The 26,845-nt window shown below is 45.6% G+C and overlaps 1 pseudogene; it reads left to right on the top strand.

Moving 5' to 3' along the window:
- Window positions 1-9,993: 9,993 nt before the first annotated feature.
- Window positions 9,994-21,848, top strand: LOC138259745 (nucleoside diphosphate kinase A-like; annotated as a pseudogene).
- Window positions 21,849-26,845: the final 4,997 nt, after the last annotated feature.

Genomic DNA, 26,845 nt, shown 5'->3' with positions numbered 1-26,845 from the left:
GATATGGGTGAAAAAGCCAAAGAAAAATAAAGTGTTGAGGGAGACCTTCCTTTACACAAATATATAAATATATTATTATTAGACAGAGCCTAAATTATTATTATTACAGTCCAGGAAGGAGCACAACCGGGCATAAGCGGAAAGCCAAACAAATTGTGAGGTCTGAGACTGGAATACATGTCTCTCCTGTGTTCTGATGCACTAACAAATCCTTGCCGACAGAAGACAGCAGATCGCTCATGTGTGCGAGGCCCTGAGCACCTGAACTAGAACGAGGACAGCGCGTTAGTGATAACACGCATCCTCAGTCTTCTCTCCCGAGAAAAAGCGAGCGCTCCTCGCAGGGAGGGTAAACGCTCCCCAAAGAATCCGTTGCAATGCTGTGCAGCTTGCGCATGTGCTGAACAAATTTAAAGTTAAGAGTGAAACTGCATACCAAGCACGTCTACAATAAGACTGAGGTACTTAACTGGCTGCAGAGCAGCAAAGAAAGAGGAGGTGTTATGTCTCATTAGAGTTATATAGGATTAGGGCTCTATGGCTGGTCATGTGAGATGTACATGGTCATGGAATGCGTTGCTGATTATAAACTTTGTTTTGACTGGCTGCTGAAAAGTTGAAGCATAGAAAGAGAAGCATAATCGGAGCCTCCAGTCCTGTGATAGAATACGTATGCATTCTATATATACAAACAGCATTACTGCCTCACTGATTTTTTCTCATCCCACCCCCATATCTGATGAGTCCCCGCCTTCCTGCAATGACCTGTTAAAGCTATATTGTAAAAAAACCTTATTACTCTCTCTATATCCCATGTAAGGGCTCATTACCCATCAGTCATCCGGGTACACCTACCCAGGGATAAGGTCAAAACAGCAACAAATACCGCAAAGGTAGCAAGCTGCACCAACGAAAGCTGTCAAGCGCCCAGCGAAAAACAACATCTGGCAGTCAAGAACAGTGCAAGCGAGGGGGAACAAAGTGTGTTGCGCACACTCCCCCTAGTGGTTGCCCACTGCAACCGCAGTCGAGAAAATGGCACCGCAAGCCCCGGTGATGAACGGACGCCACCGGCATAGAGAACAGTGAGCATATAAGACACCAGCAAAAGCGCACAGGAAGGCAAGGGACAATGTCAGAGGTGTGCAGAGGGCTATGCTGGTGAACCTGACACCACGGGCAGGAGCCCGAGAGACAGTGAGCCCTCAGAGAGCGTGACCCAATGCCAAGCAGAAGAGGCCGTGCCGGCACAGGATGGCCATCGTTGGCCCATTGTTCAGCAGGTCAGCATAACTGACCAGCCCTGCCAAGCAGACGGAGGCAGGAGCAAGCACTGCAACAGCAGTCTTGAGGCGCAAACACTGTGCCTTCGAGCGAAGAGAAGGAAGAGAAAGGTGACACTCGAGTCATGGACCGGACCACCAAGAAGATCGCGGGAACGAACAAGGTCTGCAAGGAGAGCGGATCAAGTCCTACAGACAGAACCCAGCCTCCGAGAGGCTGCGACAGAAGACGACGCACCGGCTGAGGTGCAACCCAACTCAGTGAAAGGTCCATGCAGCGCAACTTGTGGTGCAACACTACATTAGGAAAAGAGGAAAGGAGAATGTGGCCCGACGCCACAACGTGTAGGATCAGACAGGAAGGGTGTGGAAGACCAGTCACACCGAAGATCAACACCACCACAGGTGCGAAAGGGAGAAGAGCGACAGGACTAGTGCTAACAGACAAGAGGGTATCCATCACCACAAGCCAGCCACCTGGGTGAACAGACGTCACTGGAGATAGCTCCGCTGGTGGACCAACTCTAAACTGCCAGTGTGCGTAAACCGCGTCCAGGCCCCACGCTTACCAGCTCGACCGTCCTGCCTCCGGTCACCGGCTGCTTGACCAAGATGGCATCCCTGTTACCAATTGCACACGCCACGCAAGAACCATGAGTGGCCACGAAGTCCCTCAAGTCATCCTTTTGCCATGGAAGACACCACCACCTGTTGATCTTCACAAGATGTAGCTAGATCGACATCTTTATGAGGTGCATCACGCAAAACACCTGAGGAGCATAGCACCACCCGAATGGAGCCAAAGTCAGCAAGAAGATCAGAAGCTGACAAGGCATCCCTGGCACCATCGGAGTCTGACCAACCAAACACCTGCCATGAGCCCCTGTGAACCGGACACCTGCCGAAGAGAGCACATTCAGCCATCTGGACCATCCACCCTTGGGGTTGAAGAAGGTTTGGTCGTGACCCTGTTCGGATTTGCACAGAGACCTCCCTGGCGTGGCATACCAATGGCCCACACAGCCCATGCGGTCCTGTGGCAATTCAGGAATAAGAGCCTCAAGAGATTCCAGTGAGAGAGTAATCCTGCCACAAGAGATGTCTGAGGCAGCTCCACGTCCTGCACCAGGACGCACGAAGGTCACAGGCAGAGACTGGTCACCCAAAGACTATTGCACTGAGGCAAAGACTATTGCACTGAGGCCAGAGCACCTGAGTCCTGAGCACACCAACCCTGCGACACCCACCCTTGTGGCTCCATGCACAACCGGGTTGTGGTCCAGTGGGCAGTTCCTCAGCAAATCCTTCGCTTGACCTGCGATAGGCATGGCACAGTCCACACATTCCCGTGGCAGCCCACCAAAGGGCCTCGAGGAGACTCCTCTCCGATGGAGTTCTGGCACGAGAGGGAAGCCTGACGCTGCTCTGCCAATGGACGTCAGGAAGCACCAAGGCCTTCAAGGACGCCGCCTCTTTATCCAGGTCATCCGAAGTCTTTTGAGGCGTGCCATCCCTGGAGCTGGAATGCCTTCCAGAGATCCTTAAAGTGGACTCCCCACTGATCCTGATGCACTTGCATCAAACGTACATAGACTCTAGCACTGCGAGCCCAGGCGGGACAGGACCGACAGTCTCCAAACTAAGTGTGATGTTGTGGACAGGTGACTTAAGTATTCCGGACGTCATCAGCGCTGCCATTCGTGTCCAGCACGGGCTGGTTAAACAACGGAGGTGTGCCGTGATGCCAAGCGCCCAGCTGTACCAGTTCCATGCAGCACGTCCGGTGGACTGCCTGAAGAGACTCGTGATTGTTTATTGTTGATGTTTTCTCTCCCACAGGTTGGTGTTCGTTTGCTTTTTCAATAAAGTTTGGGAGGGATGTGTGAGAAAGTAGCCTCTTTCTAGCCTTGTTACCCCCACTTTTGGCCTGTTTGTGAGTGTATGTCAGGGTGTTTTCACTGTCTCACTGGGATCCTGCTAGCCAGGGCCCAGTGCTCATAGTGAAAACCCTATGTTTTCAGTATGTTTGTTATGTGTCACTGGGACCCTGCTAGTCAGGACCCCAGTGCTCATAAGTTTGTGGCCTATATGTATGTGTTCCCTGTGTGGTGCCTAACTGTCTCACTGAGGCTCTGCTAACCAGAACCTCAGTAGTTATGCTCTCTCATTTCTTTCAAATTGTCACTAACAGGCTAGTGACCAATTTTACCAATTTACATTGGCTTACTGGAACACCCTTATAATTCCCTAGTATATGGTACTGAGGTACCCAGGGTATTGGGGTTCCAGGAGATCCCTATGGGCTGCAGCATTTCTTTTGCCACCCATAGGGAGCTCTGACAATTCTTACACAGGCCTGCCACTGCAGCCTGAGTGAAATAACGTCCACGTTATTTCACAGCCATTTTACACTGCACTTAAGTAACTTATAAGTCACCTATATGTCTAACCTTTACCTGGTAAAGGTTAGGTGCAAAGTTACTTAGTGTGAGGGCACCCTGGCACTAGCCAAGGTGCCCCCACATTGTTCAGGGCCAATTCCCCGGACTTTGTGAGTGCGGGGACACCATTACACGGGTGCACTACATATAGGTCACTACCTATATGTAGCTTCACAATGGTAACTCCGAATATAGCCATGTAACATGTCTATGATCATGGAATTGCCCCCTCTATGCCATCCTGGCATAGTTGGCACAATCCCATGATCCCAGTGGTCTGTAGCACAGACCCTGGTACTGCCAAACTGCCTTTCCTGGGGTTTCACTGCAGCTGCTGCTGCTGCTGCCAACCCCTCAGACAGGTTTCTGCCCTCCTGGGGTCAAGCCAGGCTTGTCCCAGGATGGCAGAACAAAGGACTTCCTCTGAGAGAGGGTGTTACACCCTCTCCCTTTGGAAAATGGTGTGAAGGCAGGGGAGGATTAGCCTCCCCCAGCCTCTGGAAATGCTTTCTTGGGCACAGATGTGCCCAATTCTGCATAAGCCAGTCTACACCGCTTCAGGGGACCCCTTAGCCCTGCTCTGGCGCGAAACTGGACAAAGGAAAGGGGAGTGACCACTCCCCTGACCTGCACCTCCCCTGGGAGGTGTCCAGAGCTCCTCCAGTGTGCTCCAGACCTCTGCCATCTTGGAAACAGAGGTGCTGCTGGCACACTGGACTGCTCTGAGTGGCCAGTGCCACCAGGTGACGTCAGAGACTCCTTCTGATAGGCTCCTTCAGGTGTTGCTATCCTATCCTCTCTCCTAGGTAGCCAAACCCTCTTTTCTGGCTATTTAGGGTCTCTGTCTCTGGGGAAACTTTAGATAACGAATGCAAGAGCTCATCAGAGTTCCTCTGCATCTCTCTCTTCACCTTCTGCCAAGGAATCGACTGCTGACCGCGCTGGAAGCCTGCAAAACTGCAACATAGTAGCAAAGACGACTACTGCAACTCTGTAACGCTGATCCTGCCGCCTTCTCGACTGTTTTCCTGGTGGTGCATGCTGTGGGGGTAGTCTGCCTCCTCTCTGCTCTAGAAGCTCCGAAGAAATCTCCCGTGGGTCGACGGAATCTTCCCCCTGCAACCGCAGGCACCAAAAATCTGCATTACCGGTCCCTTGGGTCTCCTCTCAGCACGACGAGCGAGGTCCCTTGAATCCAGCAACTCTGTCCAAGTGACTCCCACAGTCCAGTGACTCTTCAGTCCAAGTTTGGTGGAGGTAAGTCCTTGCCTCCCCACGCCAGACTGCATTGTTGGTAACCACGACTTTTGCAGCTACTCCGGCCCCTGTGCACTTCCGGCGGAAATCCTTTGTGCACAGCGAAGCCTGGGTCCACGGCACTCTAACCTGCATTGCACGACTTTCTAAGTTGGTCTCCGGCGACGTGGGACTCCTTTGTGTAACTTCGGGTGAGCACCATTTCACGCATCCTCGTAGTGCCTGTTTCTGGCACTTCTCCGGCTGCTACCTGCTGCTAAGAGGGCTCCTTGTCTTGCTCGACGTCCCCTCTACCTCCTGGTCCAATTTGCGACCTCCTGGTCCCTCCTGGGCCACAGCAGCATCCAAAAACGCTAACTGCACAATTTGCAGCTAGCAAGGCTTGTTGGCGTTCTTTCGGCGGGAAAATACTTCTGCACGACTCTCCACGGCGAGAGGGATCCGTCCACCAAAGGGGAAGTCTCTAGCCCTTTTCGTTCCTGCAGAAACCTCAGCTTCTTCTGTCAAGTAGAAGCTTCTTTGCACCCACAGCTGGCATTTCCTGGGCATCTGCCCATCTCCGACTTGCTTGTGACTTTTGGACTTGGTCCCCTTGTTCCACAGGTACCCTCGACTGGAAATCCATTGTTGTTGCATTGCTGGTTTGTGTCTTTCCTGCATTATTCCTCTATCACGACTTCTATGTCCTTGGGGGAACTTTAGTGCACTTTGCACTCACTTTTCAGGGTCTTGGTGTGGGCTATTTTTCTAACCCTCACTATTTTCTAATAGTCCCAGCGACCCTCTACAAGGTCACATAGGTTTGGGGTCCATTCGTGGTTCGCATTCCACTTTTGGAGTATATGGTTTGTGTTGCCCCTATCCCTATGTGTCCCCATTGCATCCTATTGTAACTATACATTGTTTGCACTGTTTTCTAAGACTATACTGCATATTGTTGGTATTGCGTACATATATCTTGTGTATATTTCCTATCCTCTCACTGAGGGTACACTCTGAGATACTTTGGCATATTGTCATAAAAATAAAGTACCTTTATTTTTAGTATAACTGTGTATTGTGTTTTCTTATGATATTGTGCAAGTGACACTTGTGGTACTGTAGTAGCTTCACACGTCTCCTAGTTCAGCCTAAGCTGCTCTGCTAAGCTACCATTATCTATCAGCCTAAGCTGCTAGACACCCTATACACTAATAAGGGATACCTGGGCCTGGTGCAAGGTGTAAGTACCCCTTGGTACTCACCACAAGCCAGTCCAGCCTCCTACAGGATGTATGTCCTGCAGGACACGTTCTAGTGTTTCCAACAGCCACTCTGCTGAGGGCTGGCTTCCACGCTCACCCCACACCCATCCATCACAGGGGTCACCAGTCAGGTGACCTTGCAAATAAAGATGCCGGGCGCACTGAGACCAGTTTCATGAACCCAAAATATGAGTCTGTGTCACCTTACTTCCACAGCATGAGAGCCTAGGGCCCCCAACACTACAGGGAGGAAGTAAAGACTGGGATGAAGATGTTACCTGAAATACTGTAGGAACACAGTTATGTAACGCCAGCCCGTAGACCACCAGAAAGAAGTCAGAGCTCCCAAATGGACTAATCAGCCTTATCACAAGGTTTCCAGACCCACCGCCAGCAGAATTCCCAGCATAACACTCTCTGTCAAACCTCTACACCATCCACCAACACCGAAGCCAGCCCTCACCAGCAGAACGGCGCTTAAGAACACACCTTGCAACCCCTATGCCAAGCCTCGAAACTGACCAGGGATACCAATAATGGACAGCATTTTGTAATACGAAACAACACAGAACCAACAGATATACGAATTTCATAGCAATATTTTGTACTAAGAGACAACACAGAACCAACAGAATTTCATAGCAACTACAGCAGCTGCTGTTACCGGCGCTGAAGGTGAACTTGGACATAGCGCACTTAGATTGGACCTGACGTCTTTGTTACCTAGTCTTTGGTAGATGGTAAGGAATATTTCTCTAATGCAGAGGTCTTCAAACTGGGGGGCGGGCCCCCCTTGGGGGGCCTCAAGTGATCCCAGGGGGGCGCCAAACTCTGGTCAAAAGAAATATTATACAGCTAACATGCCTTTGTTTTAAGTAAAAGCATGTTATTGCAGTTTAAAAAAGGTAACAGTACTTAACTGCAATGTTTAAATAGGTTTAGACCTATTTAAGCATTGCCATCTTTCTAAAATAATTGTGAAAAATTCTGAGGGGGGGCCCAATGATTTTTATTTTTCAACTGGGGGGGCGCAACATTAAAAAGTTTGAAGACCACTGCTCTAATGGGAAGTAGTCTCTCTCTCCCCTTGCTGCTGATCATATCCTGCTCCTCCCTCAGGGTGTAAAGCGATACGTGGGCGTGGCTACAGTCACGCGTCCCCAGCCAATAAGATGGCGGAAGGGGGAAAGGCAGCATCTCAAGTGAGCCAATGGGAACCGGCGAAACGATGCCGGCAGCTCACAGGCAGTATATAACTTCCGGTTGCCTCTCCCACTCACTTTTGCTCTCCTTCGCCCACCGCTGCTTCCATCAACGGAGGAAATCGAGCACTCCTGCAGCAGGTACAGCAGAGTTTAGAATCCAGTTTCCAGCAACACTTCTTTCCTTTCCCCAGTTCTTCGGAGCCTCCTCAACTCCTCTCCCTCCACGCACACCCTAGTCTTCAATTGTAATTGCCGTTCACGTACCTACCACCCTTTAAGGTAAAACACTTTCACGGTGCGGCGATGACTTTTCTTCGGCTGAGCGTCACCGCTTCTCTATACGTGGACCCGCGCTCCCTTTGTGTACCATGACCCGTTGAAATGGATGCATGGCCATAACCTGGCTCCATGTTTCCGGATAGCTGAGCCCGCTTCCTGATATATGTATATTTTTTTTGTCCTCATCTTTCATGATGCTGGCTGCGGTTATCTAATCTTGGGTGGTAGGGAGGTGGTTGGCCTTTGCCGCGTTCCGAAATGGTAGGCGGAGTGCAGGCTTACTTTTTATCCCATATTTTTTGTATTTGTAATATATGGAGACTTGTAGCTTCGCACTATCCATTGCACCCGCTTCCTTCTGAGGAGCCCTATTTTGCCATTAGTAGTGGTAGATGTATAACGCACGCATTTCCGTGATGATTCACCGGTGTTCTGTTCTGCTAGCTTTTTACGTAATATATCGCACTGCTATTAGTGATTGGCCACCTGTTGGTGTATATAGTGATTTTCGTCTAAATACTTTATTTCAGTTTACATTATATTTTAAATGATCAGCTGTTTGGGTTTAAATGGGGCGTCATATCGAATGAGCAAGGACAGAAGTCTAAGGAAGAAATCGAAGTGGGTTGAAGGTTTACGTAGGTTTTTTCTTTTGGTGGTGGTCTAGATTGATTCTCAAAATAATGGATTATTTTTTAACTTCTGGTGGCACGTTCAAGTGCCCAATAAGAGTTTGAGAGCTTGTGTGGATCGGAGTTGGAACAGGTTTGTTACAGTAAGAAAGTTTTTTTTTTAAGTTTTTTGGCGGGGAAGGGTGAAATATCGAATGCTCTCGTCTTTTATTGAGTGTATATAGTGGGGGTGAGTAAGAGTTCCCGATTTATAAAAGTCTAGCATAAACCGACAGGGACAAGGGGTTATGTATATGGCACTATGCATAGCAACGAACGGATAGTCTCAGGAACTTTGTAATATGTTTTATGGGGGTTTCTTCTGAATGCACCTTATCTAATTGTGCCGTCCAGATGCATTACTATGTAGTAATCCGAAAGAAGGGTCTTGCATCAACTTTTTTTCTGTAAAAATATAATTTCAGTAAACATGGCAGTTTAAGGATGGCCCTACCCACAGATTACATGTTGTGTTTATAGGAGGGGCCTTCCAGTCTTCCTGTAGCTCCTGTTTGAATGAGTGACCTCCTCGTATCGGGTCTTCTCACGTTAGCACTTTTCTTTCTTAGGAAGCCCTGAATGCTGCAGCATAATGATTTACCGTTGTTGATGCCATTTTCAGCTTCTAGGTTCGAGTTAGCAGTATTGTATAAACTGCTTGTGTAGTACACAAATGTCTACTATGGACTTATAATTGACTAGCGGTCAAACTGTTAAATTACACTGAAGACTGGTATCGTGTTCTGGCTCGACCCTGCGCTTCCACGGCTCTGTGGCTATGAAGTTGTGGTAACGGTGGCCCGCTGTGACTGCAAGTGAAGTAGTGGTGGCAGGACAAGCGACATGATTTTCGTGCCTTCTCTCCCCGGGGATCAAATCTCAGCTAGAGCTTACGGTTTATAAAGCGTTTTGTGTGGGTGAAATCGGGCAGCCAGGATTAGTGCATTGAAGTAATCCTTGCCTTCGAGACCGCCCAACCCCCTCGTCTTCAGAGATAACATTGAGTCTCGCTGCCTGCAGAAGCCATCGGCGGCATGCAGAGAAAGTATAGCTACGTTTTGAAGGGAAATAATTACGACGGACTGGCGTGTTTCCCAGACGGGTGTGCCACCTACTGTCAAGGACTGATGTGTCGGGAAGCCTGCCCGCATGCTGATGTGTATTTGCGTGCTTCTATGGTAATGACCATTTGCACAGTTGTGAAATGATACCCTGCAAGCGAAGCGTGTTAAGTGTCGGATACAAAAAATCATTTCTTGGGAGCAAAATGGATGTAATTTTGTAGTCAGTTTCAGTAGGCCAATAGCATGTCATCTACAAGCCAAGTGCGGCGAGTTTATATAGAAAATGTGATGTAGTAAAGATGAGCTCATGTTAACCCGAAGTCATATTTTCTCCAGAAACAATATCTATTATAAATGGACTAAGCTCGTCATTTTGCCGAAAGTAGGGTGTTTAGTGGGACTCCACTATAAAGAAGCGCACATGCAACACAACACGGGTCCAGTAAACATTCATTTTACACAACGGTTTATTTTTCTGCGGCTGCTTAATCCCTACTTCTGGTTGGAACCAGATATCAGCTGGTCAACAGTTCTTAAAGGTTCTCGGTGACTCAGAAATGTAACTTGGCAGCATTTCCCATGAGAAGGTTATAGATGGCTCCTGCAGAACGAGATTAATCAAAGTAAAGAGTATCAGCTCTTTGTGTTGGGCTTGTAAACAGTTTCCTTGTGTACCTGCTCGTTAAGTCCCACATCTGTTCAGAGCTACTAATCTTGTGCAACCTCACGCTTTTCTGAGCCTTCGTCCTGCCTAACGTCATCTCTCCATTATTATTTTAATATGTATGTGTGACTAATGTCTGTATTTGCCCTTGAAACGTTTGTTTTGGATGCCTGATCCGGTGCAACATTTCTGAAATGCTAGGTTTGAGGAAATCTACTCTTCAGGAAGTGCACCTAGGATGTAGAACCTAAAGGATTGTTATGCCTTTGAGGGTTTTTTCTTCCTGAAACTTATTTGCCATAGTCTTGATTCTCGTTTAGCTGCAGTGTGTTCTGTTCTCAGTTGGTTTGATATTTTTAGAATACATGGAAGAGTACATAATCCATGTATAAAAGCCAATCTCCGATTTGTTTGTTGCAGGCACGTTCTAGCTCAGCCCCTTGCAAGGAAGGCATGAAGTTGCCTAAAGTGCAATAACTAAGGGCCTTTTTAGTTCCGATGTCAGGGTCTCCGGCCAGATCCAGCAGCCCAGGGGAATTTCAGGAAACGGTGTATAAAGATGCAGATTCAAATACGAAACAGTTTTTTTCCTTCTGCTGTTTATATCTGCTCGATGAGCAGAAAGGGAATAATTATGGAAATGTTTTTTTAATGTTTTGTGTAATTATAGGGAAAACAATCTCTGCAGGCTTGTAAATTCTGGGCTACAACTTTTTTTAAATCTGACTTGTATTAAACGAATTCCAGCATCCTTAAGCAACATATCTTAACTGCATTTTGGTGTTTATTTGGCACTAGATAGCGCAATTACGTTTACGGGCGTTCTTTCATATGAAGAGCAACGCTGAGGATTTAAGCATTTTGTGGGAAGGGTGATGGTGTGGCCGTACTTACAAGGAATAAAGTATCTTCTAATACATTAGAAGGCTATTGCATGTCACCTTGAGTTATGTGAACTTATAATGGAACAGCATCTGCTTTCTTGTTTTACATGATCAAGGATCTCCTTGGTGACTTGAAATATCCATATAATGTACGACAATGGAGTAGTCTTTCGTTCACCTGTAATTAAGAAATAATGTATCTGCTCAACTAAGTTATTGCAGTTGAATTCTGACCTCTCAATATGGTGCGAGCAGCCAAGGTGAAAGGCATGCCATCGGGAACATCATTCAGCAGAAGTTTAAAAAAGGAAAACTGGAACTGGCCATCTTCTGATCTTTTTTTTGAATAACAATGTGACCAGTGGAAAGGTATTTATGGCACCGTGTTTTTCCATGGTATAGAATGACCAGAACAATCAGATCTCTGCATGTATCCACACAATCTGAGTCATAACCTTCTTAATCTGATTTGAATTAGAATTTTATTTTTGCAAACACGTTTGCAGTGCAGGTGATGCTTTATCCATGTCTGTAATATACACAAGTGCAAGATACCAGTGATGCAAGTGGTTTGTGGGAGGGGTGATGGTTTGAAGATGTATTATAAGGATTAACAACCTTTCTAATACATTAGAAGGATATTGCAATTCACCTCATTCTTCAGCCTCCTTTCTCTGTCAATTGTAATCCGCAGTGACAGACGATACTCATGTGTGGAAGGGGGTACTTTATCCCCTACAGTAGTTCGAGGAATGTACGAGACATATTTGTCACTCTTTAGGATTTGTGTATTTCACAACTCAGAACAGACCTGTTTTCTCCTGACCTGGCTTAATCAGGGAGCCTAGTCAGATCTCCAGAGAAGCCTCCTTGCTGTGCCCAAATAATGGGATAGCCTTACAGTGATCGAGAAGTCAGACTACCTTAGAAGTTATTTAATCTGCAGCTCTAACTTTATTCTAGAATCTCCAGTTTTGTGGTTTAAATTGTGCTTTTGAATAGGCTAGCTTCTGCTTTTTCTGCGAAGTGCTTTTTTTTGTAACTCGGTCCGATAAAAAATGGACTGATGCATTTTTGTTAAACCTTAGTTTTTGTGTGAAGTTTACGTTTAGATTTGAAGCTGACTTGTGTAGGGAGCCCAATTTGTTTACTTCGATGTACACCTTATTATGAACAATGTTAAGTTTTCTGTCACCCTCTTGCCTTCTTCTAGGAACATGTCTGGTAACGGTATTACAGAACGTACCTTCATTTGCATCAAGCCAGATGGCGTTCAACGGTGCCTGGTAGGAGAGATAATCAAGCGCTTTGATCAGAAGGGATACTGAATGGTGGCAATGAAGTTTATGCAGGTGAGAGTAGTCTTTGGTTTGCGTTTTGTGTACACAATTGATAGGGTCTAAGCATACACCGTAATTGGGTAATGATATACTGTGATATTGGGTGTGAACTGCTGTACTCAGATCACTGGCATGACCAGGGTTGAGTTCTCATCACCCAGGTAACAATACTTTCTTTGCCACTTGCAGGCTTCCGATGAACTTCTGAAGGAACACTAAATTGACCTGAAGGATCGCCCTTTCTACTCCGGTTTGGTTTAATATATGCGCTCTGGCCCTGTTGTTCCTATGGTGAGTGTAGAATGGTCTATGATGTGTATATCCCTACTACTCTGAAATTATGGAGTTACTCTTCCATTTAAAGTTTTTTTTTTTTTTTAAATGGCATTTGTGTGCTGACCTAGAATTCCAATTTCCTCATACCAATAAAGATTCTTGAGTTAGCTCCAGCCAGCTTCCTAGAATGTGGAATGAAAAGACCAAAGTATGTCCTAAAAGATCCGTGTTTTATACCCTGAGGTAAACCAGGCCCTAGTTTCTGGGAACTACCTGGTGTAAATCCTCTTGGATGAGCCTGCCTCGGTTTTCAGTGCACAATAGTCTTGCAGCTGAACCAGTATGAACTCCTTTTTACTTGTACATCATGTTGTCCTAGCCCTTTGTTTCCTCCCTAGCTCTCTATAAATTGGTAATTAACATTGGTAACCTCTTTCTAGTTCATAGTCAATATTGTAGCCAGATTTCTCCTCTAGAATATTCCCTAGCACCATACTGGGTCCAGAGACTTTTTTTAAGCAATGCTCCCGGAGTACAAGTAGGTGGCATTATATGGCTTCATGGTGACTTCATACAGTGTTGTGGAGCTTCACATAAGCCCCACCCCTGCTTGCTGACATCATTTCTTGATCTTTTTCGATTCCCTCACATATAACATTTGAAGGAAAAAATATATTTACAGGTGATGGTGCGACTACTTAACTTGGGACCTTAAGGTGATCAGCAGACACCTCAGTAGAGGTGGGTGGACAGTGAGGAATCTGCATTTAGACTATTCACCAAGTAGCACCATTGTCTGGATATTTCAAACTGAAGATTCCTCATCTTAGGAATGGATGGGACCACCCAATGGTGGAGGGTCCTCTTACATGTTGAGAACCAAATAGGCTAAAGTCCCTCCTGTCGGATAGGTCTCAAGGTGAATTTCATGAATGTGTAGGAAAGTGCCACTGTTGGCATGGCTACTCCCCACTTTTCGCCTGGTGTTGATGCCAACTTTTATTGACGGTGTGCTAGGATCCTGCTAACCAGGTCCCAGCACCAGTGTTCTTTCCCAAAATCTGTACCTTTGTTTTCAGAATTGGCACACCCTTTGCACACAGGTATTCCCTTTGTAAAATGTATACCTGGTACAAAACGGCTCCCTCACCAAGCACATGCACACTCCCTTTGCAGCTTGTGTATGCTGGTGGGGAGAAACATGCAAGGCAGTTGACATGACCACCATTTCAGGGTGCCATGCCCACAAGCTACTGCCTGTGGCAAAAGGTAAGACACCCCTACAGCCCTAAGGCAGGGTGCACTATACCACAGGTGAGGGCATAGCTGCAGGAACCATATGCCCCTACAGTGTCTAAGTTAATTCTTGGACACTGTAAGTGCAGTGTGGCCATAATGAGTACAGGTTCTGGGAGTTTGTCATTATGAACTCCACAGCTCCAAAATGGTTTCACTGAATGCTGAGCAGTTTGGTATCCAACTTAGCACAGTGAACTCCCACTGATGACAGTGGAGTTTATTGGAAAAATGCACCAGGGGCATTTTAGAGATGCCCCCTGTATGTTAGCCACACTGCTAAAGCTGGACTGACTGGTCTTTGCCAGCCTGTTGCTTTCAGACATGTTTCTGACCACATGGGGTGGGAGCCTTTGTGCTCTCAGTGGTCAGAAACAAAGCCTGTCCTCAATGGAGGTGCTTTACACTTTCCCCTGCTGGAGCCGTACCAGCTGTTGGTGATCCTCAAAGGCTCAAGCCTTGGGTTATAGTGCCCCAGGGCAACTCCAATTGGTGGAGTTGCCACCCCCTGGACAAAGCCCCACTTTTGGCAGCAAGTCTGGGAAAATTAGGGAACACGCAGCGAACCGACCATCCCATCCAGGAGCACCCCAAAGGTGTCCAGAGATGAGGTGACACCCCCCTTTGCAGAATCAATACCCTGTGTGACTTCTGGTTGGAGACTGCACTCATTGTCTACAGCTGGCATCTTTTTGGTATTCAGCCACCTATCAGTACCTTAATACCAAAGGGAGATGCTTGTCTTGCCACTTCAGATGTATAGCCTCCTGGCACAATGTACTACACCACCATACATATTGCAGTACCACTTTAGTCATGTTGCTTAAGATATGTGCCAGCCTTCCCTTAGTGGTTGGTAGTAAGGCTTTCAAGGCCAAACTGTTTTCCTGTCGCTCAGATTGGTGTTTCTCTGCGTCTTAAGAGAAGAAAACTCAGCTGGTTTGTACAGTCTAAGCAAAGGTCTGCTGAACATGACTTGAACCAAGTGGCCATGACAGTAAGGGCGTCATTAAATAGTAGCAGTGGCTCACATTTAGTTTGCCTTGTATTTTAGCAAGTCCAGTTGACTGTGGCTTCCAGAGTAGGCAACTGTAAATCTAGGTGTTATCCTGCTCTGTGCACTTTTTTTCTCTTAGACCAGATAGTGAGACAAGCTCTGAGGTATCTATGCCTTTGGCATTTTGCAAGTCAAAATACAGCCCTCCTTTATAAAGAAGGGTAGACCAGGTTTTCCCCCTCCTTGTTAGTGTTAAGCCATTGGCTATGATCCTGGAACACGTTTGAGCCAAAGTTGACTTCTGTTGTCTGACAGAGCTGGTTTGAAGGAAGAAGCTGAAAGTCTGGCCGCATAACCACTGGGTGTGCTTTAGTTATTTAATACTGCAGGGCTGGTGTGATCAGGTATTTGTTCTCACTGCCTACTTGAAGGTAGCAACTTTTGCCGTGTCAGTGATGGCTTGGGGAATTTGGGGCCTGCAAGGATTGACAGAACATCAGATTGTTTACGTGATATTGCAGTCTCTTGCCAGATTAAGTGGAGGTATAGAGGCCTGCTTGACTTTCTTGTGCTTATGGTAGGTTTTCAACCTACCAGCAGCTTTTCAGTGTGACTACCTTTGTGCGGGGCCTAAGACGTGACTGCAATCAAGAGCAGAACCTCTATTAAATGCAGCCTCTTGAGCCTGGCGACTTAAAGCTTTGCCTATTGATCCTAGATTGTCTTTGGGTGCGTAAGGTTGCACTTAATGCCTGAGTTTATGTAGTGCAAGGACCAGAGGCACATGTCGTTTAGGTCCATGACACATTTGTCTCCAGCAGTTTGGGGCTCAGCTTGAATCCTGACTTTTTCTGGGGAAATTACTTTCTTGGACCACTGTTTTTAGCCTGCTTGGGGTCTGTCAAAGATGTGGGTGGAAGTGGAGCTCTGGATCAGTCTAGGGGCACAGGAACCTAGAAATAGTTGTTGGTGCACATTGGATAGTGCTTGTGTGGCTCTTTCAAACTGCTGCAGAACCATATGGTACCACCTACTCGCACATAAGCATTGCTGAAAGTCATTGGTTACATTACCTGTGGGCACACATCTATTGGTGTCGAAGCAATCTGTTGCAGTAGTTTGTATAGTCTACATATTGAAAGTAGAATTATGCTTAGTTTGTGTAGGCACTGATGTTCAGGTCTTCAGGCATCTTACATGGTTACATTCAAGAACCCAAACTCTGTTAAGCTGATTCTTAAGTTTTATAACTTAAATCCAGAAGGATTAAGTAAGCGGGCGTTTCAGTGATAAAGACTACCTAGCAAATAACCTGTTTATGCTCCCCTCCTTCCATATCGGCCTTATTGGTGGCTCTCTCAAAATAATCGCCTGGGTGATGTTTAATAGCTTACACTTGGGCAAACTATTCCAAAATCTTGTCCTTTTCGGCTTGGGTTCTGCCAGAGTCTGGGTACAGTGGAGCAGTGCTTTAACCTTTATTGGCAAGTATACTGTCGCCAGGTGCTGCTGCTGTTATGGATTTGTCAATAGCGTTTGACTATCAATCGACCTAAACTGTGGCAGTTGGATTTGTGGGTTGAAGCCACATTAGTGAATTTTGTGTGTTAATCACACATAATTTAGTAGTGAGGGTTTGGTTCTACAGGAAAAATGTCTTGACTGTTAACCCCTTCCCTCCTCTTACCCCTAAGGGTACACCAAGGGTTTATTTCAGACCCCACCTGTCATATTAACAACCTGTGCCCCACCATAACCAAACTATCCAGTGATGGTCTTGGGGTCCCTATACTGGTACTGCTTTATGCAGGCAATGCAGTACTTGGGGCATAGACCCCAAGGAATTGCGTACACTGGTCAGGGCTCAAAAAATCATGTTACTCGACCTAACAGTAATGTACTTGACCCGTAAACAGGTCTCCAATTGTGATCCTAGGCAAATAGTTTAGTCACCTTGTTCTTAATCTCTTTTGATAGCACCTATGTGAGCTCAGCATTTCTGCAGTACAAAAACAATCTAGTCTTTAAGTAGACTAAAGCTTTCTGCATGTATCACAAGAATCTAGCCCATATACCCATGAGGTCTATCCCACATAACCTAGGACTTTAGTTTACTAACAACATTCCCATCAGGGCAGTAGTGTTTCTGTTTTTAATAAATATATTACTAAACCATGATGTGGTAACATACTGTCATCTACACACGCTCATTCCAAGAAATATCCAATAACCTCTCTGCTAATTACTGAAAACTATAGTGTATTAATCTCTGAAAATTCTGTTTCAGAAAACATCCTTTGCACCTCAACATGTAAAGTATTCTGATTCATTTTCATCCTACTGAAATATTTTTAATCGCACAAAACAAAGGACTTCCAAACTACTGAAATATACTTACACATTTAAATGTGTTCGGAAAAACCTGACATCCTATATCCTTATATTTTTAAATTTTAAGCAGGCGGTCCCACAGTTCACCTCAAAGTCCTGGAACTCTGCAGTCAGAAGGAAAAGAAATTGTAAGAAAAACTGACTTTTGACCTCTCTGTGAACACAGAGCAAATTTGACATAACACTATTTAAAGGCATCTTTTATAGCCCCTCCACTTTTCAACTGATCACAACACCTGTTCAGTGGCAACTTGCCAAAAGGGATGAGAATAGCTCGACCTGATAAAAAAAGATGAGTGGTCAAGTGGATTTTTCGAGCTCTGCTGGTTGAATCATTTAACTCTTAAGGGGGGCTTACTTGACCTGGTCACCAGCTTTGGGGAGTCTCACATTATGGCATGTGGGCCAGACCAGAAAACGTTGCAGATTAATGGTGAAGGGGCACTCATTTGGCACGGTGTATGACTTTAGCTACCTGGGTGTTGTTAACAATGCCAGTTTTGGGAACAGCAGATGGGCGTCTCGTCATTTTAATGGTATCGCGCTTCCAGTGTGCATTTGGTGCTGTAGCCTGGGTGAAATCCAGATTGTGTTGAATTAAGCAACTGGTTGGTCTCAAAGTAGCTGGAGAGTTGAACACATCCCTATTTTGGTTCAGGGTGGTGGATACTGCGTCGATGTTAATGAGCTTCCTTAGTACTTTGGTCTACTGGGGGTGCCAGACATCAGCATATCCCTGTGATGGGCTCTCAGAAGACTTTTAGCCATTTTGTTTCTTTAAAGCTATAAACCCTACTTTTGTATCACTATTAAACTATTTTAAAACCCTTGATTTTTAGCGAACTTTGGGATGCATCTCCAGTCTCTTAATGACATTTTGTGGCATTTGCTCCTTTCTAACTGCAACCGTAAGATGCAGGGAGTTTAAGCCGTATATCTTTTCTTAGAAGTTAATCAATCAACATTAAAGTGCATCAAATCGTCTTGAGGTGCTGGAGATGTTGGCTGTTGCAAGGTTTGTTCACTCAAATATCCAGGTCTTGAGTTATTTCCAGAATTGCTGGGGTGAGTGGGTGGTCCTGAGGTGCAGTGAAAGGCTGCTCAACGCCTTGGCAGCCAGGCGAGAAAGTGCCTCCTCTGTCGGTTGGCGGATCGGGGGGGGGTGTATTGGTGAGGAAGCAGAGGTCAGGAGTTTGCTGATGGATGCTGTTTCTTCATTGTGCAGGGCTTTGTGCGTGGGTCAGCATCTTTAACTGGTATCTCTTCTGGATCGGGAGTCAGTGTGGCTTCTTGAGGTGGGGTGTGATGTGGGTTCTTTTGATGAGGATGAGCTGCTGCTGACTTTCATAGGGTCACTGAATTTTTTTAATTCATCAAATAGTAATGCATTTTATATTTCATTTTTAATGTCTATTTTGCCTATGTAACTGTTAAGCTTTTTTTATGTATGTACCTTTTTTTATAGCCTCGGTAAGTTGGACAAAGTAACTTGGCTTGACTACCAGCAGACTCTGGCCTTTCACATGACCAAATCTTAACTTGTCAACAGCCATCCATCTGGCCACAAAGAACAGACTAGGTCTTCCATGGCTGTTTACCATCTTGCACAGTGCAGTCTGTGCACGTTCCGCTAGAGAACAGTGTCTTTCCAGATGCATATCATGCTTGGAGACTTGTAGAGCAGCCACAGTCTACACCACAATTAATTTTGGAAGGATTTTTCTGGCAAGATGCATCATTGATCCTTTATTTGAATCACCACTAACTTTCTCCTTCAAGTTTGCCCTGGCAAGTTTTAATTCCCTTTTGGGAGGGAGGAGGGGGGTATGTGGGGGAGTGCTATCCGTACTCTAGTTGGGAGGGACAGCAAAAGAGCAAGTACAGGCATCAAAATCCTGTATTTATTTCTGCTCTGCCTACCTTTGTGTAGGCATATGCTGCTCCGCAACTATTCAGCACATGACAAACATGGGAACTGGGGCTCGGATTGACTGCACAGGTAAGATGGAGCCTCCATGCAAGCTGATCTGTTGTACTTGATACTTGCGCATACGGGGACATCTCTTCAGTCTCGCATTCAGTTGAGTAAAAGCAGCACCATGTATTAGAATCACCCTTATAATGTTTGCAGTTCTAACAAACTTTAATGTTTCCCATGGGTAGTTTAACTTGAGAATTCACTCCACGTGAATGCCATACATTTACTGGTAGAATATGTACAGTAGGAGCTCTGTGCAGTGGAATTCCAGTGGACAAACACGATGGGTTGTGTTTAATTGACCATGTGACAATTATTTTTTGCTTGAAGGTTACTGCTTACTTTTTTCAGGTCTGGGAAGGATTTAATGTGGTGAAGACTGGCAGGGTAATGCTGGGAGAGACCAACCCTGTTGATTCCAGGCCTGGGACCATCCGGGGAGACTTCTGCGTCCATGTTGGCAGGTACGTGATGAAAATGGTGTGCATGTGGCCCAGGGAGGAACGTCTTTGCGGGCATCAAATGAGTCACTCACTCCCTGTGGATATGAACACATGATGAAAAGGTTTCCCTGAAGAGGGCTTCCCTCTGTATTTTTGTCATTGCTCTCATGTGATTAATTGCCGCTGTAAGAAAATGTGCAGTTCTGGTACAGAGGACTAATCAATGCATTTACTCCCCTCCCCATCCCCCCCCCCCCCCCCATTCCGGGAAAAGTCTCCTTGGCCCCAGAGTGCACGGCCAGTAAAAAAAAACACTCCAAACAAGAACACGATTGACTTAATACAAAGTGTGTAGTTGTAAAGAATTGCAGGTGAGACTGACCACGCAATGGAGACTTGCATTATTTGCGCTAGTGCTGCGTTTATGGGAGTGTTGGTTTTAGTCGATTGTAGTCTGTTAAAGGCAGCTTACTCGTGGGCTTTTCTGGCAGTTGCTGGCTAGTGTGTTCTGATTCCAGATTGGTTGGCCTCCCTTAAACCCCAACCCGCCTGCCCCCGGCCCCCACACAGCTTTTTTCCTTTTCAGTTTTCCTTGTTGCAGAGGCATTTACTTTGATAATTCAGTGGCAGCCATCCTTTCAGACTCCTCGTAAGCAGATTGGAACAATGTGTACAGGGAACGGGGATCTGTTTTTATCTCCTGCTTTATGTAAAGTGTTTAGGCTTTGTCGACTTGCTTGTTTAACAAGCCTTTTCCCTCTAAGATAAGCATATTCCCGAAGCTGGATGGAGGAGACCCCGCCTTTAAAGCGGGGGCAAAGTAGATGAGGCTCCGTTAGAAATTCACTTGGCTCTTTTGCTAAGAGTAGCTTTTTTTTTCAACGTGAAAAAGATTTTGAGCTGAGGCCTGCCTCTGGTCTTCTGTTATCACTATCCAGTGCGCTGAGAGCAAGTTGCCCCCTCCACCCCCAGTGGTCCTTCTTGATAGATCTAACCACTGAGTGCCAGAAGGGAGGTAGACACCTGTTAGAAGTCTGCCAACAGCTCCATTTTCATAGAGATTGGACGACAGATTTAAGGTGTTGTAACAGAATTGCCAGTGTTTGTATGATCAGTTCATTTGTAGTATTGTGTTGTGCATAGATTAAAGTACCTTTTTGTAAACTGAGTTGGAACAGTCGGTTCTAGAGCTGGTGATTGGGTTTTAAGCTCGTGCTTTTCAATTAGTCATGAGGGCTGTGATTATGTATCGCAGTCACTTGCTGAGGGCGTATTTGGCCCAGTTTGCAGAACCATAGCAGCGCGGACGGACTCCGGGACAACGTAGGCAAATTACCCCTGTTCCCATGGCAGAGGCCTTGCAGCCATGTTCCCCCCCCCCCCCCCGCGACTAGAACACTGCCTGATATGGAAATGACTGCCATGCGAGGCTGATTTGAAACCGGCTCGTTCAAATCGCATCTCAGTTAAGTGAACAATGAAAGCTTATCTATTTGTGGTGTGGTTTTTTCCATTCTTATTTCAACTCTTTCCCTAGTAGTCCAACCTTAAGCTTTTTGTGTGGGATGACGGTAAATTAATACACGCTCATTAATCTCTTCTGCCTCCTAGTCCCTTTATTGCTGACTGTGGGCACGGACCTATCTTGTTCTGATGCAGGCAGGTTACTTGAACGAAACCATCCAAGATGTTAAAACTACTTGTATCGAAAGCAGTTTTTACCAAGCCCACATGTCTATCAATTTGCTGTTTTTTCCAGTATGTGTAGTCTTCAGGTTTCTCATATCTGCACTGTCCTCGGTTTTGTGAACCCTTCAAACTGTCGTAATGGTGTGCATCAAATGTAGGTGCTGCTCTTTGCACTCTAATGTCTGTTTCCTCCCATAGGAACATATGCCATGGAAGTGACTCTGTGGAAAGTGCCAAAAAGGAGATCAACTTGTGTTTCAAGCCAGAAGAGCTGATTTCTTACACTAGCTGTGCCAACGAATGGATCAACGAGGGGAACTGAGGCAAAGGGTCCCATCATTGCCTCTTCGTTTAAAGATCATTCCCTTGGGGGAGCACCTTAAGCTTTTTATTGCCTTGTATTTCTCAGCTCGAAGCAATTTGTAATAAACACTTTGCCGGGCGTCTTTGCTTTTATGGGTGTTTTGTGACCTCACATGTTCTTGTTTAGTTGGGTGCAATGTAAACAGAAGTTTAAAAGGGTGATCAGTTATTTTTTAAAGTTCTTTATTGGTATTTCAATGTGTCAGCAATGGTAAGACTGACAACAGCATGTGTGCTACAAACCTTGCTACGGGGAAGGTCCTGTGTGGGGCCCCAACTGGTGCCGTCTCGCTTTATGTGGATGACGCCCTAGCGTACGAGAGACCACACAACAGCTGCCTATTTTTTTGGTTTCTTGGATCTCTGGAACCAAGACAAGTCTCCAACTGAACTAGGGCAACTCCTGTCTTTCCCCCGCGGAGGGTTTAACACATGGCTGCAGAAGACTTGGAGACTGACCGCCTAACTTGGCAATATGAGATGCTCTGCTACCGTGGGGGGGTGAATGGTCAGACCTTCTTGACAGGAACTATGGCAGGAGCCCGACGTCACTGCAGCTGTCCTGGAGCCTCTGGATGCAATAGCCCTTGTTCTTCCCCCTGCCTGCCCCCTTGCAATATATTTTTAAAATGCTGATACCACCACACCTTCTATTACTTTGTAGCAGTGCCAGTGATGCGCACCAGGGTCTTTAGTGACCTAGAGACTAATTTTTGACCTAATCTGTTCAGGAGACCACAAAAGGAGACTTCACAACCAGTTATTAGAAAAAATAAACTGTATTGCATAAAACATAAGTAGACCAAAAAGACAAATCAGTAATAAACTGCTAAGCAAGCAGTTGTCAGATAATGAGTGCAAACACAAAGAATAATTTCCCACTTGCACATGTCATAAAACACATCCTCTCTGTGCGCACAAAGCAGATTATGAGAATATTCACATTACCCAAGTGAGGCAAAAACAACACATTACATCAGTTTGGGAAATATAGCAAAAACTGAGGATGAAAGAACAGTGAAATGTGGCATCTTCCTTGGGTTGTGGAGCCGCCCCCCCCCCCAGGCAAAGGATAGTGCTCTGCGGGGGAGGGGGGCTTTTTTTCCTCCTCCGCAACTCCCCCCTGCTTTTCCTCTCTGGAATCATGGCTGGCCCCTGGGAGAGCACTGGGGACACCCAGAGATGTGAAAACAGCAGCATACCAGACCACAGTGTCACTTTACAGAGTGGCAGTCCCTTTAGCCACCCAACAATCAGTAGGCAGCAGATCCCTCTTGGCACTACACTAGTCCTCTGTAGTATGCAGAGCCAGCAGCGTCTGGTTACAAATCCCACACAGTGCCTTGAAACATTGGGCACAACCCACTATACTTATACTCGGCTTCTAGAAGTGGGTAGAAGTTTCCTACCGGCTCTAACCAGTTCCAGAAATGCCTATTCTCCTCCACACTGGCTCCAGACATCAGTAGGGGGGTAAACAAGCTTGTCAGGGCAGGACACGGCTTATACAAATGTGAGTGAGCACTGCCTCTACCAACCCAGGAAGACCACTTAGCATGCAGATGTATCCTCTGTTACAACTGGCCCCTCCTGTGTGATGGCTGTCTGGAAAGTATGCACCAAGTGAAGCTGTCACTCTACCCCAGTTGTTGATTGGAGTCATGCTGTAAAATCACAAGGGTCATAAGCACAGAAAAATGCCCACTTTCTAAGATTGGAATTTATAAACTGTTAATATGGAATCCGCAGTAAGCAGCATTTCTCACTGCCATTTCAACCAGACCGTATATGCCCACGCTCAAAGATTAGAAAATACCACTTAGTCATATGCAGGGGCATTCCTAATGCTACCCTATGAGAGGCAGCAGTGAGAAACCAAATACCAGGACATACCACACAAAAAGGCACATGTCCTACCGCTTACCTACACAGCGCCATGCCCATAAGGCTACCAAGGGGCTTCCTTAGGGATGACCTCAATGTAGTAAAAGTGGAGTTCCTGGCAAACAAATATAGATTCTGAACCACTGTGGCGGTAAACTGCACACAGGCTCTGCAGTGGCAGGCATGAGACAGGTTTGAAAGGCTACTTTTGTGGGTGGCGCAAGTTGCGCTCCAGGCCAGCTAGTAGCATTTAATGTACATGTCCTGGCTATAAGGGATACCACTATACAAGAGGCTTGCAGGTAAATTAAATGAGCCAATCAGGTGTAAGCAGTCATTTCACATTTGGAAGGGAAAGCATATGCACTTTAACACTGGTCATCAGTGATAAAGTGCCCAGAGCCCTAAAGTGAACAAAAAGTCAGAAAAAGGGGAGGAGGCGGGCAAAAAGTTGGGGGATGACCCCGTAAAAAGGGCCAGGCCCCAAGGCTTGTTTCACTGTTTTATTGAAAGTGATTACGTTGTCATTTAAAAAAATATATATTACTGGAAAGCAAAAAGCTTTTAACTGTAGGAATAATGCAAATACCGTTTCTGAACACAACACTTTGCAAGGTTGGCAACTATGTATTTCTAAAAGGAAGACCACTTGAACGTCCTTGTGCCTTAAAGCCTCAAACTTAATTCCAAAATTGTGACTTTAACTCCAGTGAAAGTAAGCTCACAAACTGGTGAACAGTTATGTTTTCAGCGGTTTGTTCTGGTGGCTGCTTTAGTGACTGACTGCAATACCACCAGTGTGCCCTTGGTCAGAATTAAGTGTTTCCAATACCGGATTAAATTGTCCAGACGTCTTCCAGCATTTAATCAGTTTACAAAAGCCATACAGTTGTTAAATTCTTTAGCTTACTGTCATGTCTTAAAGTTGGGTCATACAACTGTTACTTCCTCTGAGGTCAATGGCGAATTGGCCAAAATGAACAAAATACAATTCACAAGTGTAAATAATTACCGAAAATCAGCCTGAATGGATGTTGATTGATTTGTGCAGTAAAAACCACACCACTGAACCCATTTTTATGCTAAACTGCCAGCATATAAGCAGCATAGATGAAGTAATATTCCTTTTATTGATTTTTTACCATGCTACTTCACCCTTATACGCAGTAAACTTAACCCCCAAAGAAAAATGCAGCTAATAAAATACAAGCCCCTCCACAAATTTGTGAACCAAGTCTATAGAGCATGAGCACAAGATAAACAGATAAAAGCGGTCAGCAATTATCGGTTGAAGTATTACAAAGGTTACAGTACAATGTCTTCTTTTAGCTCTTAAAATGCATAGGGTTAGACTAGAACCGGGAGCCCTGTTTCGTAGCCAGTGGGAAAAAGTTCAAGTGAATACTTCAGTGAAGTGCGGAGCAAGCCATACCCTAGTGATATCCAGCCATCAATAGGTTCAGCCTATAAATACCAATACATTTTGCAGTGCAGATGCATAACAACATTGTTTTACTTATAGCATATCTATAAACATTGCTATAAAGTGCAAATGCATAATCACCATAACATATCCATAATACATCAGGTGACCTGTGGAAATCATCAGTAGCAAAGAACATGAACTAAAGCATCAATCGGTTGTGAAGTGCAGGTGCATAACAGTAGTATGGTCAGAGTAGCTGCTAATCTCAACAGTGTTATAAATTGCAACTCCATAATCACTGTAAATCATCGTATAACACTAAACGTTATCTGTGAAGAAACAAAAAGGGCCCATGTGATCTTAAGACTGCCTAGTATGTCACCCAGACAGCTACCTCTATTGCCTTCCACCTTGATTATCTCATTGCCTAGTCAAACCTTCCAACCAATTAACAGGTGACCAAATCATGACCTCACACAGCTGCTTGTTGCACCCCTTGCATTATACAAATTGTTTTCCACCTTGTATACTGCTTTAATTCTAGACCTCCACATTGAAAATGATTGGGGCTCTGGATTAAGCATTCTGATGAAGTGCAGAGTTGGGCCACCACCATAGCAACAAATAATAAATATGCCTCTTTACTGCATCATTGTCCTCAGAGCCATCCATCACCCCCAAAATCATTAATACTGGGGTGATCTGGACCTGCCCTCCAATGATAGATCCCATAAAGGTCCCAATATCACGCATCAAATAATCTAATTTGGGACATGAAAAGAACATACAATCTCGACCTGCTCCCATCCACATCGATTGCAGTTACCGCTAGACCTACCACCCCATTTAGTCATTTTAGGCAGGGTGTAGTATAAGTTGGAATATGGACTTAGTGTTGACTTTTTAAGCCAGTGTAGGAAGTTGGCTCTGTATGCACTATTTCAAAGTAAGGAATAGTATGCAGAGTCCAAGGGTTCCCCTTAGAGGTAAGATAGTGGCAAAAAGAGATAATTCTAATGCTCTGTTTTGTGGTAGTGTGGTCGAGCAGTAGGCTTATCAAAGGAGTAGTGTTAAGCATTTGTACACACAAGCTGTAAATGGGGAACACACACTCGGAGACAATTCCAGGCCAATAGGTTTTTGTATAGAAAAATATATTTTCTTAGTTTATTTTAAGAACCACAGGTTCAAGAGTTACATGTAATACTTCAAATGAAAGGTATTGCAGGTAGGTACTTTAGGAACTTTGAATTAGCAAAATAGCATATACAGTTTTCACATAAATGACATATAGCTATTTTAAAACTAGACTGCAATTTTAAACAGTTCCTGGGGGGAGTAAGTTTGTTAATTTTTGCAGGTAGGTAAACCACCTATGGGGTTCAAGTTTGGGTCCAAGGTAGCCCACCGTTGGGGGTTCAGGGCAACCCCAAAGTTACCACACCAGCCACTCAGGGCTGGTCAGGTGCAGAGGTCAAAGTGGTGCCCAAAACGCATAGGCTTCAATGGAGAAGGGGGTGCCCCGGTTCCAGTCTGCCAGCTGGTAAGTACCCGCGTCTTCTGATGGCAGACCAGGGGGGACAAAAGTCCACACAAAAAGTACACCCTCAGCGGCACGGGGCGGCCAGGTGCAGTGTGCAAACAAGTGTTGGGTTTTCAATAGAAAGCAATGGGAGACCAAGGGGTCTCTTCAGCGATGCAGGCAAGGGGGGGGGGGCTCCTCTGGGTAGCCACCACCTGGGCAAGGGAGAGGGCCACCTGGGGGTCGCT

Source organism: Pleurodeles waltl, chromosome 9, assembly GCF_031143425.1.
Source record: "Pleurodeles waltl isolate 20211129_DDA chromosome 9, aPleWal1.hap1.20221129, whole genome shotgun sequence".
In the NCBI taxonomy this organism is placed as follows: domain Eukaryota; kingdom Metazoa; phylum Chordata; class Amphibia; order Caudata; family Salamandridae; genus Pleurodeles; species Pleurodeles waltl.
This window is presented reverse-complemented; position numbering and strand designations above follow the sequence as displayed.